A 14728-nucleotide genomic window follows, 5' to 3' on the forward strand; every position below is an offset into this window, starting at 1 on the left:
AAATGTAACCTCAAGTTCTATGTAGTTTCAGTGATAAACATAAAATACAATTATGTTAAACATATATTTCTCAGAATAGCGCCTTGTATGTGGTAAATACTCACACGTTAGTTGCTATCACTATTATGTGTAAGTTGATATCAACACAGCAAATGTTTATTATTGTGTTTTAATTTCTCTAAATTACAATATTCATATTATATACCAGGAACTGTGTTGGCTCATCACAGTTTGCTTTACTGGTGTTCTTCTTGTCTGAAGAACGCGAAACCTCAGATTTTAGTGCTTAGGATGAATTGTACGTCTAGAATTTCTGTTGAATTTCGCTACTACCATTTCAACATAGGTGTGGAGAAAGAATGTATTTGGAGTGCACATTGATTCAGATTCTCACCCCAAGCTCATCCAACAGTCCTTCTTTGAGAACATTCTTTGGGCTAGAATTTTAGGGTACAGAGCTGTTGGCCCTAGTCTCCGGTAGTTTTACAGTATAAGTGGAGGAAACAGATGCACAAGCAGATAAATTGGATGTGAGGGGGTGAGTGCTGGTAGTTAGCTGTGGGAGCCAGAGCAGATAGCAGCCTGGGGGAAGTGAAGAAAAGTTCCCCAGAGGAGAGGGCATTTGGTCAAGGTTTGAAACGATGGATACGAGCTGCCTCAATTTCTTTATCTATAAACAGAGGCAGTTGGACAGGATTCCTTTTTACTCCAAACTTCCATGATTTTAATGCTGTGGATCCCACTTTATCAATAATGAGGGACATTGGCATTGGGTCTTTGCATTTTGATTTTTGCAGGAGATCTTATCTGCACAATTCTTGCGGCCTCTCAATCTACAGCAGGAGCATCAGTTGACTGTTCAGCTGTTCTGCTATCCTGCCAGATGGCTGAGCTTTTAGATTTCAGGACAAAGAATTCACACAACTGGCTGAATGTTTCTCTTTTCATCAGAATATTTTGGCATCAGGTGGACAATAACCATGGACAAACTTCAGGAATCTCAGTGATTTGGATTCGGTACAGAGAAAATAATAGCTTAGATTCTGATTTGAAGTGAAGCTCAATTATCCTCAGCCAAAAAATAGCCTTTCTTCTTCCAAATGGTCTAAGATGCTCATTAGCTCTGGCTTTGGTCCTGGGGTATTTTTGTAATGAAGTCGGCTGAAAGTTTGCAGGACAGATGGAGTTACCATCTTTCATGGGGTTGTAGAAGAGAGCAGAGCTGAGTTAGTGACTGGAAGAAGTAAAATATTCAATAAGAAGAAAGGACCGAAATGTCACCTGGGTGATTATGTAATCGTGCCCAGATCTTTCTCAGCAATTCTTTGGTAATTATAGTGGTATTTTTAAACAAGCCAACATTATTGAGGTAAAAATGCACACATTGTATAAGCGTACAGTTCCTTGAGTTTGGAACTGGTGGATTTCTGCCACAAAAAAACCATTGTGCAACTGAGATACAGAATACCATTGTCAGCCCAAAACACAGTCTTTCCTCCACAGTCCTTCTCCAGCCCACAGCCCAACTTTACATAACCATTAATCTGCTTTCAATCACTGTAGATTAGATTTGTCTTTTCCGGAACTTCATATAAGTGGAATCACAGTATACTCTTTTTGTGTCTGCTTTCTATCACCCAGTATGTTTTTAAGACACATTCATGTTGTTGAGTGTCTCAGTAATTTTTCCTTTTCATATTCATATTTCACTGTTTGGAATACCACAATTTTTCTTTTTTTTTTTTTAATGTCTATTTTTGAGAGAGACAGACAAAGTGTGAGTGGGGGAAGGGCAGAGAGAGAAAGGGAGACGTAGAATCTCAAACAGGCTCCAGGCTCCTAGCTGTCAGCACAGAGCCTGATGTGGGGCTCGAACTTGGGAACGGCGAGATCGTGACCTAGGCTGAAGTCAGACACTGAACCAACTGAGCCCCCCCCCAGGCACACTTGGAATACCACAATTTCTTTACCTGCTAACTTGTTTGTGAACAATGGGGCTGTTTCCAGTTACAGGCTCTATGACTAAAGATGCTATGAACATTCATGGACAATTCTTTGTGTGGATATATATTTTCATTTCTCTTGGATAAGTACTTAGGAGAGAAATGACTGTACCTTGTGTGGTAATGATATGTTTTAACTTTATAGGAAAATGCCAAACTGTTCTCCAAAGTGGTCCTACTGTTTTTGCATTCCCGTCATCAACATTTAAGGGTTCCAGTTGCTTAATATCTTGGTTAACCTAGTTTTTAGAATTTTAGCTTTTCAAACACGTATGTAGTGGTTATACATTGTTGTTTTAATATGCATTTTCCTGATGACTAATGACTTCTAGCAACTTTTCATGTGCTTAGTGGCCATTCATATACACTTATGTGTTGAGTATTTCTTTCTATTTTTTTTTTGCAATGGTTTTGAAGCTTCCATGTCATTCCATGAAGAGGTCTTGGGGCCATGGTAGGTGGATTGGGTTTTGTTTAAAATTATTTATCTTGAAGACACGTTTTCATGACTAAAAGCAAATCGAAAAACATGGGTTTAAAGCAAAATTGGGAAGGAGGTGAATGTAGCTTTCAGTGTTACCATTCCTTTTCTTCCTCAGGGCCCACACTGTAAGTAACAATGTATGTGGGGAGCACAAGTCTTACAGACAGGTTTACAGTAGAGAGAAACATGCCAGGCTCTGGAGTCAAAGAGATATGTGTTTACATCCAGATTTTGCCATTTGTTGGCTCTATAAACTTGGACAAATTTATTATCTCCTTTGAGTCTATCGTTTTATTAGTTGTAAAATAATATAGCTACTATAATAATATTGCAATGAGATTAATAATATCTAACCAGTAGGTTATTCTGAGGATAAAATGAGAAAATAAATGTCAAGTGTCTAGAAGTGTGCCTAGCACACGGTAGTTATGCATCCAATGTTAGTTTCCTTCTATCTCTCTCTACCCCTAAACTTGTTCTACTTCTCTCCCTTTATTTTATTTATTTTAACTTTTTTTAATGTTTATTTTTTGAGAGAGACAGAGACAAAGTGTGAGCAGGGGAGGGGAAGAGAGAGAGAGGAAGACACAGAATCCGAAGCAGGCTCCAGGCTCTGAGCTGTCAGCACAGAGCCTGTTGCGGGGCTTGAACCCACAAACCGTGAGATCATGACCGGAGCCAAAGTCAGACGCTCAACCAACTGAGCCACCCAGGTGCCCCTCCCTTTATTTAGAATCATAAGATTCCTCACCATGCCACTCCATCTTTCCTACCCTTTACAGGCTCTAGACTTAGATTGATTCTTCCTCCATTCTAACATTTACTGTTTTGTATTCTCCTCTCATAGACTCATGCTGAATGTATGAACAGCTCATCTGATAAAACATAATTTCTGATGCTTCCAGTTCAGTTTTTTGTTTTGTTTTTTTTTTAAGATTGCTTTGGCTGTTTGGGGTCTTCTGTAGTTCCATACATGTGTTAAGATTGTTTCATTTAGCTCTCATAGTATTTTCATAGGATAGTGTCAAATCTATAGATTGCTTTGGGTACTATAGACATTTTAACAATGTTTGTTCTTCCAATCCATGAGCATGGAATGTTTTTCCATCTTTTTGTGTCCTCTTCAATATCTTTCAAAAGTCTTCTATTGTTTTCAGAGTACAGATCTTTTGTCTCTTTAGTTAGGTTTATTCCTAGGTATCTTACCATTTTTGGTGCAATTGTAAATGGGATAGATTCCTTGATTCCTTATAGGGGAAGGGGGGCAAAAAGAGAAGAGAGGGAAACAAACCACAAGAGACTCTTAATGATAGAGAACAAACTATGGGTTGATGGAGGGAGGTGGGTGGGAGGTGGGCTAGATGGGTGAAGCGTACTAAGGAGGGCACTTGTGATAAGCACTGGGCGCTGTATATAAGTGATGAATCACTGAATTCTACTTCTGAAACCACTATTGCACTATATATTAACTAACTAAAATATAAATAAAAGAATTTAAAAAAACACATAATTTCTGTTAAGGTGGTGATGGTTGATAATATTTCAAAGTTTTCATAAATATCTAATTCAAGAAGCAGGATCAAGGGAAGAACGAGAAATGGAAGAATTTAAAGTCCATGGAGGGCTGATTAGGGTAGGTAGTGATTTTGGTATGGTTGCCTTTTCCCAGATCTCCATAAATCACAGTACATAAGTGGTTTTTTGCCAGGGGGTTGGTCTGCACTTGGACATTTTCAATTAGTTCCTTTTTGAGCTTCCTTCTCTCCATTTTTATAAGCTTTTTTTTTTTTTTTTTTTTAACCATCATTGTCTAGCAGGCCAGAGCCATATGAATGACTTTACAAGCCAAGTAATTGTTCTTTAATAAATGTGTTTCTCCAGTACTTGTTGATTGCTTATGGATTAGTGGCACATTTCATAGAGATTTTAAGACTTCTGATAAAACTGAAATTACTTGTAGTTGTAGTAGTAAAACCCTGACTAAGTAGATAGACCTAGAACTGGTCCTCTGGATCCTACTTTGGAAACCCATACAATATCTAGGATAATAGATCTTCAAGGGCAGTTTGGATGATAATCAGCTCTACCTCAAAGATATTGTGAAATCATGGAATAATAGACTATTATGACTGGAAGAGCTTCAGGGAACAGTTAGTCTAACCCCACACCCAGTTTTCAGATGAGAATATATATTATTGTGATTACAAAGCAATTTCTTGACAAATATTGGTCTGTTGACCTGGACAGTGCTGACCGTATTCAGAGATAGCTGATTCATTAACTTCTTGGCTGTCCCTTTTCATAATCAAAGTCACAATCCTTGATTCTGGTTACTGTTAGTCTGTGCCGGTTTGTTAACACATCTTATTTTTTCTACTGCTTTGGGACCAGAGAGTTCTGTGGAATATTAACATTATGCAAATAAAGCCAAGCTACCCACACTACACTTCAGGTCCTAAAGTGAGCTAGCTTCTTCTTTGCCAAATTATCTTTAGGAACAAGTAAACAAACAACTAAAAAAAAAAATGTTTATAACTTCCAGGAGATAGTTGTCTATGAATGGGTTTTACACTTGAAACTTTATCCACTTCACAAACAAAAATATGTTTCCCTGGACAGCTGAAAAAGATAGCCTTCAAACAGGGTAGCTGGACTGACATACATCTAAGTTATCCCAACTGAATATTCCTGGAAAACTCAGTTCTATTCTGAGAATGAAAAGTTATAAGAGAAAGTTTGTGGATACTTTGGCACTATTTGCTTTTATCTGTCACATTGAGCTACTCTTGGTGGAACACCCTTAAGAGGCTTTGAAATACTAAAATGTCCTTCTTGAAACAGTGTATGCCTCCACCCATTGAACAGAATTGGTCAATATCAAGTCTTCATTGGAAAAACAGAAGGCAACTCAGAAGAGCGTAGTGGGAACACTGTTGAGAAAGAATCTACATCCAAGTGCTGGGTGTGTGGAAAGGGAATAGAATTTTCAGTTTAAAATTTAAAATTCAGGGGTGCCTGAGCGACTCAGTCGGCTAAGCATCCAACTCTTGATTTTGGCTCAGGTCATGATCTTGCAGTTTGTGACTTCGAGCCCCGCGTTGGGCTCTGTGCGGGCAGCGTGGAGCTTGCTTGGGATTCTCTCTCTGCTCCTCCCTTGCTCGTGCTGTCTCTCTCTCAAAATAAATAAATAAAATTAAAATGATAGAATTCAAAATTATTATTTTTTTAAATATTCAGAAACAGTAAAAGATGGAAGTCACCATCACTAATGAGCTTATGAAGTAGGATCAAGCATACTTGTAAGTTAGCATAAAGAGCATGTTAGGAGAGAAAAGTGCAAAATATTTTTTAAACCTCCAAACTTGGAAAGACTGTAAATTGTAAGAAACATTTTTTTTTAAGATTATAAAGTGAGTCTTTAGTATTGGATAGTGCTTATAAAAGTTTTGGAGGAGGCCTGGCTGAGAGGATAAGGATTTTCTTTTGGGATTTACAGCGAGATTGATTTTTTTATTTCGAAAGAAAAAAACCTAAAGGTCTTGTGGAAACTCACATTGCTGGGTCCCACTCTCAGAGTGTGTGATTCAGTAGTTCTGGAACGGGGTCTGAAAACGTGCATTTCTAAGTCCCAAGGTAATACTGAAACTGCCGTGTCCCAGGACCACTTTGAGAACCAGTGACTGGCCAATTCCATTATTTTACACAGGCAAAACTCAGGCTAAATTTATATTTTAGTGACATGGCCAGGGTTACATGGTTAAGTCTGGGCAGACCGAGACTAGACTTAAAAGTTGTGGACTCCAACTCCATAAGCATTTAGATGAGGTAGTTCTAGAAAACATACTATCTTTAAAACAGGAATCGTCTTGTTTTATCTTTAGGCCTCGAAATGTATGGCAACCAATGGCAGTAAGACATTTTAGGGCAGCAAATGTATATGGTAGAAAAGAAGAATGAATCTAGTTTGAAACAGAACCTGGTGAAGAGTTACGGGAGGGCCCTAGGTGCTGTAATTCTCTGTTTTAACAACAATTTACTTATTTTACTCACTGCAAGTCTCCCCTTAGCTAAAATATAAGCTCCCAAATGGCAAAAACATGTATTTCTCTTCACTGCTGCACCCCCAGCTCCTGTACTGTGCCTGGCACACAGGGAGACTTCAGTCAATGTTTGTTGAGTGATATGGATGTGATGGTACACTTACTGAGGGCTCAACACTGGAACAGGAACATTTCCCCTTGTTTTCTCCTGTGCATGGGTAGTGCTGGAGTGAAAGCAAACTTTGCCTTCTTCTTAATCATGGCCAAGAGAAAACCCTATAGCTGTTCCAGACAGGATATGCCTTTGGCAAAAGTTGCCAAGTTTCTCAGGGCTCCCAAATCAAAACTTTGTGGCATGTCTGTACCAACGGGGACCACCTTGTGAGCTCTCTCTCCAGGAGAGGATGGATTTCAAAGTCATCTTTAATAATAATGAACAGTCACTAGTCACTGAGCCCTTACAATTTGCCAGGTACTATTCTTTTTTTATTTTTTTTTTTATTTTATTTTTTTTTTTTTTAACGTTTATTTATTTTTGAGACAGAGAGAGACAGAGCATGAATGGGGGAGGGTCAGAGAGAGAGGGAGACACAGAATCTGAAACAGGCTCCAGGCTCTGAGCAGTCAGCACAGAGCCCGACGCGGGGCTCGAACTCACATACCGTGAGATCGTGACCTGAGCCGAAGTCGGACGCTTAACCGACTGAGCCACCCAGGCGCCCCTGCCAGGTACTATTCTAAGGGCATTGTATGTATTACCTCACTTAATCTTTAGAACTTCCCAAAGAGTGGGGCTCTATTGTTGGCCCCATTTGACAGATGAGGACACTAGAGCCCTATAGAGGTTAAGGAGTCACTCAAGGCACATGACTGATGAGTATTGGAGCTGGGGGAAGTCTGACTCCATACACCATATCCTTAACTGACCACTGGATCTTTTTATGGCTTTGTGAGCCAACGAGAGCTACACACATTCTTCAAATGGGAGAAGAAGTCTTGAGGCACACAGAAACCATGCCTGGATTTCATCCTCCCTGGGCTGACTCAACTTGTCTCAAACCTACCCGACTTAGGGGAAAAGTTCTCGGGAATAGAAGTAATTGGAGGGCTATCGCAGGGCTTACAATGAAATGCCAGAAGCAAGTCCAAGGCAGAGAGAATATATACATAAAATCAGGGGCCTAGAAACCATGTAATGGCTTTGAGATGTTTTCTTTGAAGTCCAGTGGCTAGGGGTTCAGAGCAGAATTTTCTATAACATGTTATCCATCTATCTGGAGAGTAAAATATTTTAGGCAGGCTTTCTCTCTGTATTTGAAAGGGGAAAAATAGCCCCAAAGATAATAAAGACTTGAGTAAGAAAGTTTTTTCTTAAACTTCTTTCTGAATAGTTGACTATTCAATGTAGGCATTGAAATTAACACTTGGGTTCTGAGATCATTTTTCTCTTGACATTATCTGCATTGTTACATTGAATAAACCCAGAGTAGGGTATCCTTCCTCTTGGTGCTTTGAATGCTGGATACCACTTACTTATGAATTCTTCAGTCCTGCTTATAGGAACATGTTAGGACACCATGATTATCTGAACGGATTGCTTTTTGGAGATCCCACTAGCATTGAACATAAGAAATGGAAGGGGCAGGGCTGAGTACCCAAGTGCTCTTATTCCGGCCAGGAGCTCTTTTTTGGGTTCCCATCACTCCTCATGTGCTCCCCTTATTTCTGTGTCTTATGCATCTCTAAACTGCCCAGATTTATTGGTGCCATGCAACTGTTCATTGAACATGGGTGATGGAGTTCCTTTTCATACAGGGGGAGGTGTTCTGGTTTTCAAGGGACTTGTTAGTTAATTGCCATTAGATTTGCTTATAAATTGGTACCTTTGTCAGATTCGAGTGAATTATGCTGCATAATAAACATGTGCATGATAAATATGCTCTGAATCTCAGTGGCTTCCTGTGTACATTTATTTTTTTCCTCGTGTAACATAAGGGTCACAGGTCTCTACCAGGTCTGCCCTACATGGCCTCTCCCTTCCATGCTGAACGATCAGTTTCCTTCTGAGATATGCTTTTTGTTATGGATTGATTTGTAGCCCCACAAAATTCATATCGTAAGCCTTGACTCTTAGCATGTGACTTTATTTGGAGATATGTTCTCTAGAGAGGTAATCAAGTTAAGATGAGCTCATTAGAGTGGCCTTAATGCAGTATGACTTATGTCCTGACTAAAAGGAAATTTGGAGACAGGTACCCAAGGGAGAATGCCATGTGAAGAGACACAGTGAGAAGATGGCCATCTACAAGTCAAAGAGAAGGACCCAGAACAGATCCTTCCTTCACCCTCCTTAGAAGGAACCAACCTTGCTCACACCTTGATCTTGGACTTCTGCCTTCAGAACCATGAGACAATGAATTTCTGTTTAAGACATGCAGTTTGTGGTACTTTTTACAGAAGTCTTAGAAAACTAAGACAATCATCTTGTAAGGGCGATGCAGGAGCAAAATGCCCAGCCAAGCCAGTCATGTTTAAAGTGTCTTCTAGTTGGATAGGGCATATCCACTCACAGTCTATTGGTCAGTGCAAGTCACATGATCAAGGTTTGGAGGTATGCTCTTTCCTGTGGGGTGGGATACAAGGGGAGTGAATATTTGCAAAATATATTTCATTCCACTCCAATTAGACATACCAGCCTTGCTAATGTCAGAAGACTAGAGGACAGTCTAGCCCTCTTGGATTCCCCTTGTCTCCAGAAGTTGACTATTCAAACCTATGTGTTAGCTTGAAGACAATACTCCCCTCTCCCTTGCCTTACCTGCCAACTTGACTGTGGTCATTCCGTTTATATTGATATGATTCATGGGTTTGCGAGTTTACAACAAAATATCTGGATAGAACAGTCCAGCTAATTACCCATTTCGTGCATGTGTCCTCACTCTCCCACTGCTGCAGGAAGATCTCCAAGCTTGGCTCTGATTTCTCAAGAAGGAAAGAGCTTACTCCCTCTGAGGTGGCCCATTCAACCACTGGCCAGACCAATAGAAAGTTCCTCCAAATACAGAACTGAGCAATTTCACGTTTGGGGTCTGTCAGGCTTATACACGGTCCTCAAATCATGTAGAGTTGACAAAAGGCCTCTCGAACTTTGAATCAGGCACACATATAAATAAAATCCTTGTTTAGAAAAACACTCTGCTTCTTGTCACTTTTTGCTTTTATCTTCAGGCAGGACAATGTTATTAGGGGTCCCTCAGAACCACCTTGCCTAGATTCAGTGGGAGTGAAGTGCATTATATGTGCACATTCCAGGTTTCACTAAGGAAAAATTTCAGTTTGAAGACATACCTGCAGCGAGTACGTTAATTTCATAAAGGTCCTTGACCTTAGTGTTATAGTTTCTTAGTGTATTACATGAAAAAAAATAAGGCCCACATTTTCTTCTTTTAATGATTTTTGACTTTGACTTTTTTTGATATTCATATTGGCATATTTGCTATATAATTTTTGATATAATTCTTTTTCTTGATATAATTATTTTTTGATATAATTCTTTTTCTTGATTCTTCAATATTTGACCTTGTTTTATTGTGCTTAGGTGTATTTTTTTTAAATGGAAAATAAATATTTGTAAGAGCAATTTTTTTTTGTCTTTTAACGTGGAAAATTTTACCTGTTCGCTCTGATTAGTGACAAATATTTGCTGTGCTTTAAATTTTTGTTTATTATTATCTGCCTACACATCTGACTTCCTGTTTCATTGCATGGTCAAGGAGATGGGATGATGGATAATAAGCGCATATTTTTATATGTAGTTATTTAATTAATTATCCCAATAATGTCTTGGCTCCCTCCAATTCTTTATAGCTATTGACTGAATTTAGAGCACTCATCGACCAATCCAGGGCAGTGCTCTCTTACACGTGGATTTGATTTTCTCTGGTCTTTTTTACTCTTGGTCCATTACCACCTGTCTACCTTTAATCAATTCCTCACCATTTTTGATTTCCTAATGATATTCTTTTTTGTGTTCCACTGCTATTGAGATTTTCTTTTTGTTAAAAAAAATTCTACATGTTACGGGAACCCAGTAAGAGGAAAAGAAGGTACATGTATACAGTCAGCTACGTTGCTCTAATTCTCCAAGATCTTATTTCTAAATGCTTTTGCTTTCGAGAGGGGAATGGTGGGGTGTGTGTATGTGAGGGGCGTGCGTGCGTGCGTGTATGTGTGTGTGTGCGCGTGTGTGTGTCTAATGTTTCCTCTGTTGCAAAAATTCTGGGTTCTGCTTCTCTTTTATCTTTTTTGTTCTTGAGGGGAGGGGTGTCTTTTATTCTTTTCTCTTTATCTTCACTGGTTTTATTTAAATTCAAATCAGTTGGGAAGACATTATAATGGATATTGTGCTCTCCTGCCCAGTCTGTTTAGGGGTGGGAGCTGGGGACCTACCTGTAGCATGATTAATTTTCATCACTGTGCTTTCAAAAATAAAATGCAGCTGATTATCATTAATTGTGTTGCCATTATAGTGAGGTATGGATAGTCAATCATCCACTGTGCCATTAACAGATGCCGTTTTAGGGGAGTTAAAAAATCCTCAAAATTTCGGTCCACTGTCACACATAAAGTCCCCACTCTGGACATTCTGAGCCGGCACTTATTAGAAGTGTTCTTAGGTTGCTGAGCAGTTCTGAGGATTGTTGTCATTTGAGTCATTTATGCCTGGAGTTGAAAGGGGCAACTGTCTAAAACAAGCTCTCAAACTCGTCCATCTTATCAGAATCATCTAGGGAGGTTAAAAACATGCCTGGGTCTATTCCCAGAGATTTTGGTATAAGCAGTTTTGTGTGTAGCCTGGACACTGAGAGCTCTAAAAATTCCCAGGGTGTTGCTGCAAATTTGGAGGAACACTGCTCTGAAACACCAGTAAGCAGAAGGTAGAACACCAGTATCATGCCTCAAAATAGATGGCAAATCTCACAACTGGGCAAAATCTCATCTAAAAATCCTCAGCCCGGGGCGCCTGGGTGGTTCAGTCGGTTAAGCGTCCGACTTCGGCTCAGGTCATGAGCTCACAGTTCGTGAGTTCGAGCCCCGCATCAGGCTCTGTGCTGACAGCTCAGAGCCTGGAGCCTACTTCACATTCTGTGTCTCCCTCTCTCTCTGCCCCTTTCCTGCTCATGCTGTGTCTCTCTCTGTCTCAAAAATAAATATAAACATTAAAAAAAATAAAAAATAAAATAATTTTAAAAATCCTCAGCCCGACTTTCAGATTGTTACCAGTGGGAACACAAAGCTCTCCCAGTGGGAAGGGGAGGGGAAATGGACCCCACCTCTCGGAGGGTGAAGCAGCATGCTTGCAGAAAGGGAAAGGAATGATGGAACAATCTTTGGAGACCATCTGGCACTAGAGTATTCTTAAATAATTTTAGGAATGTATATCTTATTTCTCAATTGGACGACACTTACCTCAAATCCTGGGATGATGTATTTTCTCTTTTAATCTCTCACATGGTGCTCTGTACACAGCCTATACTCGACAAGTAGATATTGCTAAGCTGATATTAATGCAGTAAGTCCAAGGGTGAGCAAGTGTGGGAAGAGTAATTGACTTTTTCATCTGGGAGAGAATCCAAAAACAGAAGAAAAAGAGATGGAAATTTTCTTAGAGAACTATAAGTTTCCATGATGCGTCTTGACTTCCAGGGAATGAAACCTACCTTTAAATTTTCCTTCCTTCCTGCCCTCCCTTATTTCTTCCTTTTTATGCCTGGCTGGGTAACCTTAAATGACCTTCAGTTTCAGAGGAGAAGTGAGGGGAAGTGCTCGCCAGGCCTTGCCACCTCCCTGTGTTGCCATGACGACAGGAGGAGCTTGTTTCTGAGGCCCCAGCCTGCAGGCACTTCTTCTAAAAACCCAAGGCCTCCTTTGTTTTTCATCAGTTCTGGATGCCTGTACTTGATTGCCACACAGCCTTTTCTTTGAATTATATTTTAAAGATTAATGGTGTGTGGAAGAACATTCAAGGTTTAGATTTCCATCAAGAGACTCATAAAATACGCATGTAAAATAGAACTGTGGCAACAGCATGGTTCTTGAGGATTTTAAAGTATGAATCCAAAGTTGCTTATAATCTGGATCTTTCTCTATTTCCCACTGAAATGGTCCAGCTTTTGAATCAGGTCTGTAGAGAGCCTTTGGTCTCGGGACTACGCATGCCCTTTAGTCACATATATATATATTTTTCTAGGCAGCCTTTTACCTTGTTTCTGGTGGGCAGTCATGGGTCATGCATGGTAAAAAAGTAAGGAGGCATCATGGGAGGGGATTGTCACAGCCCTGCCTTGTGGAGGAGAGCTGTTGGAATGTTGGGTTCCAATGGTTTTTGGGTTCCAATGGTTGGGTTCCAATCAGAAGGTTGTCTTGGTTTTCCCAAGAGATGTTTTGCTTTATCTTTAACTCAGAACAGATTTGGAATTTCTAATAAATTAGAATAGAACTGCTAATATATATTATATACGTATATATAATGAAACCTCTTGTCTGGGTTAAGAGTTGGGAGGCCTGCATTCTAGTCCTGGTTCTGCTACCGTCTTACTGTGGGCCCGCAGTTAAGTCTTGAACACTCATGGCCTCAATTTCGTCATCAGATGGTCTCCAAGGTCCTCCCTAGTTCTGATGCACCATGATGTTTTCACAGCTTTTGTCTGTGCTCAACTCACCTCTGCCACCACCTTCCTTTCAACTGCCTTTTTGTTCTTTTCCTTTGAAATCAACTCTCATACTGGGTTTCAGTTAAGTTGGAAATGAATATATAGATCCTTTTTCTTTTTCTTTTCTGTCATGATAATTAACAGCTCTTGGACACACATCTAAGAGTAAGCCTGGTTTTTGAGTAGAAGAATAGCAACACATTGTGCCGAGGATAAGCCATCACGGTTTCTTCTCACTGTTCTTTAAGTGTCTCAGTTTGATCCTGCCTCAGGGTCTTGGTACATCCTGTCCTTTGAGCCTAAGTGCCCTTTCCCTGGATCTGGTCCTGCCTCACTCTTTCTCATTATTCAGGTCTCAGCTGGAGTGTCCTTCACTCTCACCATCCGGGTGCTCCCACACTAGCAGATCACCTTAGTTATCTCTCTCTGAAATTATCACACTTATGTATTTTTGGTCAACATCTGCCTCCTCCTGGTGGAACCTTTGCCCCATGAGAGCCAGGACCTTGTCTGCCTCATTCACCGAATCCCTAGCACCTGCGACAGTGTCTGGCCTTCGGTCAGAACTCCGTGTGGGCCTTGACCCTGTGTCCCTAACCACTCCCCTACAGTGCTGTTAGGAATGAGAAATACAGGCAGCTTCTGGAAGGAGGGTGAACTAGGTAGCATTAGATAATGGGTATATAGTCAGCAAGCCGTTTGTCTTAAATCCTGACCCTGAAGATCCTGGCTGCCAAACCAGACTTGTCAAATGACTAACAGCTTTCGAGCAGAGATTTAATTTCTCTGGACCTCGTATTATGCATATTTTAAATTGATGAGTTGAGTTACTAAAATTAATACCTCACATGTGTGGAGCCCTTTTTGCCCCCCCCCCCTTTTTTTTTGGTCACAGGCGCTGGCCCAGCATTTTATAGGCATTATCTCATTCAGTCCGCATACTAGCACCGTAAAGTAGGGACTATGATGATCTCCATTTATAGAGGGGACCCAGGGCTGGATCCTGCCTGTGTTGGACGGCTCAGACAGCCACAGCACAATACCATAGAAAGGGTGGCTGAAACAACAGGAGTGTCTTACAGCTCTGGAGGCTGGAACCTCCATGATGTGGCAGCTCTCATTTCTCCTGAGGCCTGTCTGGTTGGTTTCCAGACGGCCACCTTCAGTGTCCGCACACGGCCTTTCTCTGTGTAACCGCGTCCCTGGTGCCTCTTCTTCTTATAGGGACATCGGTCATATTGAAATAGGGCCTCATTATGACCTCATTTAACCAGAATGACCTCCTTAAAGACCCTATCTCCAAAAGCAGATACAGATGCAGATACAGATACAGATGGGGGCTAGGGTTTCAAAACAAGAATGTTTGAGGGGGTACCATTCAGTGTATAACACTGCCCAAAGCCACTCAACTCATAAGTCATGGAGACGTTATTTGAATCTAGATCCCCTCCCCATGCCCCTAACTATACTGCCATGAGGATTTGCCCT

The 14728-nt window shown here is 40.5% G+C and overlaps 1 long non-coding RNA gene across 1 annotated transcript; it reads right to left on the reverse strand.

Annotated features, from left to right (window-relative positions):
- Positions 1-294: 294 nt before the first annotated feature.
- Positions 295-12842, reverse strand: LOC122228427. Its single transcript, XR_006206581.1, has 3 exons — positions 12790-12842; positions 11997-12147; positions 295-1234 (listed from the first exon to the last, which is right to left on the reverse strand). It is a non-coding gene; the product is annotated as an uncharacterized LOC122228427 (long non-coding RNA).
- Between the last annotated feature and the right edge of the window lie 1886 nt (positions 12843-14728).

The sequence above is a fragment of the Panthera leo genome, chromosome C1 (assembly GCF_018350215.1).
Source record: "Panthera leo isolate Ple1 chromosome C1, P.leo_Ple1_pat1.1, whole genome shotgun sequence".
In the NCBI taxonomy this organism is placed as follows: Eukaryota; Metazoa; Chordata; class Mammalia; order Carnivora; family Felidae; genus Panthera; species Panthera leo.